Consider the following 2,873-nt stretch of genomic DNA (forward strand, 5'->3'; position numbering starts at 1 on the left):
TTTTTTTTTTTTTTTTTTCAGGCCCCGGCTCTCCAGCAGCTCGGACCTCACCTCGCAGCCCCCTCCCACTGCCTAATTTGTGGTCCCACCTGGCCCCGCCCCCACACCTGCAGCGCCTCTGCCCCGCCCAACTGCCTCCACCAGCCCCGCCCCCCGCACCTGCCGCCTGTCCCCACCTCCACCCCCACTCCCGCTGCCCTTCACACCAACCCCTCGCCGGACCAGCGCGCCGAAGGGCCCTGGCCGGGTCCCCCGAGCCCCTGAACCCTCCTGACACCACCCATGCCCCCCGGCCCCGCCTCCCTCCCCGAGGCCCCTCCCCGACCCAGAGGCCCCTCCAGGTCCCGCCCCCCGCACCTGCAGCTCCCTGCGGCCCGGCTCTCAGGGCCCCGCCCCGCCCCGCCCCACGGGCCGCTCCTCTCACCGCCCGCTCTCGCCGCCGCCGCTGCAGTCCCGGCCGGTCACCTTGACGCGGGCCGCAGTGGCTGCCGCCGCCTCCTCATGGCCCTGGGAGCGGCCCTGGCGGCAGCGGCGCCTTCCCTCGGAGGCCGGGGCCGGGCCGAGCCGGGCCGGGGCCGGGCCGGGCGCAGCTGGAGCGCGGGCCGACGCGGGAGCGGAGCCGGTGCCCAGCCGCAGTAGGAACCGTCCGCTCCTGGGCCTGAGCGGCGGGCCGCCCAGCCAATCGGTGCGCGGCGCCAGACCAGCCCGCCCAACCAGCTAGTCTTAGAGGCGGGGACACGCAAATCGGCCCGCTGGGCGTGCCAGTGCGCAGCCGCTGCAGCTTCGGTCCTCGCTGGCCTCGGCCTCGGTTCCAGCCTGCGGACGCCCTCTCAACCTGTAAGGATGCTCCCTGCTGTCCGCACACCCCTCTCCGTGCCCCGCCACGCCCATTTTCTTCCTAGAAATAGCAGTGCATCTTATTCCCCGTACATCCTTCCAGGCCTCGTACAATTTCCCCTTGAAATCCCTACCTAGGATTTATCGTTTTGAACAACAACAAAAAATGGTTTTGTGAGAGACATCACCTCAATGCTCAATCTATTCAGAGGTAGGCACAGAACACAGAACGCCAGAGCCAGAAACCTCAGAGAGCCTGGGGTCCAACGCATTTACTTTACAGCTGGGAAAATTAGGTCCCGCGAGGTGAAGGGACTTGCCCAAGACCACACAATCGCAAAGCGGGAGCAAAGAGCCTGTCCCTTGTCTCTCTGCTTCTCACATCCTTTACTCTGTGCTAGACACGAAGAGGTGAGCAGAGAAGTGAAGTCATTTGATTACAGTCGCAGAGGTAACAAGATGCAAAGACAGATCTGTGAAACCCTGGAACTCCAGAACCACAGTAGGGAGCCCCGACCCTCTCCCTTTCTCCTGTTGATTCTTGGGCACAAAAACATGTAGAACGTCATTTTGACAATTTTCAGATTCATTTAGAAGTCACATCCGAGTATGGAAAGATTTGGTTCCTGTGTTTCCCAAAGCTTATGGAAGAAAAAAGGAACGATCAAACAGAAAGAAATAGAGTCAGTGGAAATTAAACCATTTCCAAGTTTTCAGGGATCTCAGAGGGAAGTTTCTGCCATTTTGCATTATAAAATCATCATCAAAGAAGATACTTTATTTACTTAAAGAGAGCAAAAGACAATGTAATGCAATAGTTCTGCTCAAAGCCTAAACTTGGAGTTACCATATGACCCAGCAATTCCATGCTTAGATACATACCCAAATGAAAACATAACATCCTTACAAAAACTTGTACAAAAATGTTCAGAACAGGGGTGCCCGGGTGGCTCAGTCGATTAAGTGTCTGACTTCGGCTCAGGTCATGATCTCATGGCTCGTGGGTTCGAGCTCCACATCAGGCTCTCTGCTGACAGCTAGCTCAGAGCCTGGAGCCTGTTTCAGATTCTGTATCTTCCTCTCTCTCTGACCCTCCCATGGTCACGCTGTCTCTCTCTCTCTCTCTCTCAGAAATAAATAAAAAAAACATTAAAAATATTCTAAAACAAAAATGTTCACAACAATATTATTCATAATATCCAAGAAGTGGAAATACCCTAGTGTGCATCAACTGATGAATGGATGAATACATCCATGCCATAATGTGGCAAATCCATACAATGGGATATAAAGAGAAATGAAGTACTGATTCATGTTACAACATGGATGAACCTTGACAACATGCTATGTGAAAGAAGCCAGATCACATATGATTCCATTTATATGAAATATCCAGCACAGGCAAATCTATAGAGACAGAATCGATTTGTGGTTGTCTAGGGCTAGGGGGTTGGAAGAATTGGGGGCGCTGGCTCAGGCATGTGGAGTTTCCTTTTAAGATGATGAAAATGTTCTAAAACTGATTGTTGGGATGGTTGCACAACTCTGAATATACCACAAGCCATTGCACTGTACACTTTTAATTATATAGTGTATGGATTGTATCTCAATAAAGCTGTTTTTAAAAAGATATCATAAAGTCAGATCAGTCATGTCATGCCCATGTTCAGACACTGCGTAACAGGATATGGAGAGGATCTCGGCTGTATTCACTGGTGTCTGCATTGCCTACTGTCTAACATGTGATGCACTGGTGGGGTGCTTGCAGCATGTCAGGTGTTTGAGTCACAATGAAGGGAAGGAACTTTTGAACCACAGGAGGAAAGGAAGGTTGGAGAAGTCACCAAGGGGCAATCTCCCAGGCCAGCTTCCTCTCTATGTAGACTTGTACTTCATGGAGAGCCACACTTTGAAACAGCCCACGGAGCTCTTTTCATTAGAGATGCCGATCAACAGGAAAGCTGCGGTATAGTCTCTAGGGTGACCCCAAAATCTGCACCTCCCGATGCCCTTGGCCTGTGTGATCCCCTTCCCTG

General features: G+C 53.0%; 1 protein-coding gene across 7 annotated transcripts in view; it reads right to left on the reverse strand.

Annotated features, from left to right (window-relative positions):
* RALGPS1 (Ral GEF with PH domain and SH3 binding motif 1) overlaps positions 1-535 on the reverse strand; it is a 272,375-nt gene extending 271,840 nt beyond the window's left edge. For 3 of the 7 annotated variants that reach the window (XM_039229483.1, XM_039229484.1, XM_039229482.1), the window contains exon 1: positions 425-533. The gene's annotated coding sequence lies outside the window, so the exon portion shown is untranslated. Of the gene's footprint in view, positions 1-424 lie in introns of all 7 variants that reach the window. The other 4 variants (XM_039229488.1, XM_039229487.1, XM_039229489.1 and 1 more) reach the window with 2 other exon arrangements.
* Positions 536-2,873: the final 2,338 nt, after the last annotated feature.

This window comes from Hyaena hyaena, unplaced genomic scaffold, assembly GCF_003009895.1.
Source record: "Hyaena hyaena isolate Hyena2069 unplaced genomic scaffold, ASM300989v1 scaffold_38, whole genome shotgun sequence".
Lineage (NCBI taxonomy): Eukaryota > Metazoa > Chordata > Mammalia > Carnivora > Hyaenidae > Hyaena > Hyaena hyaena.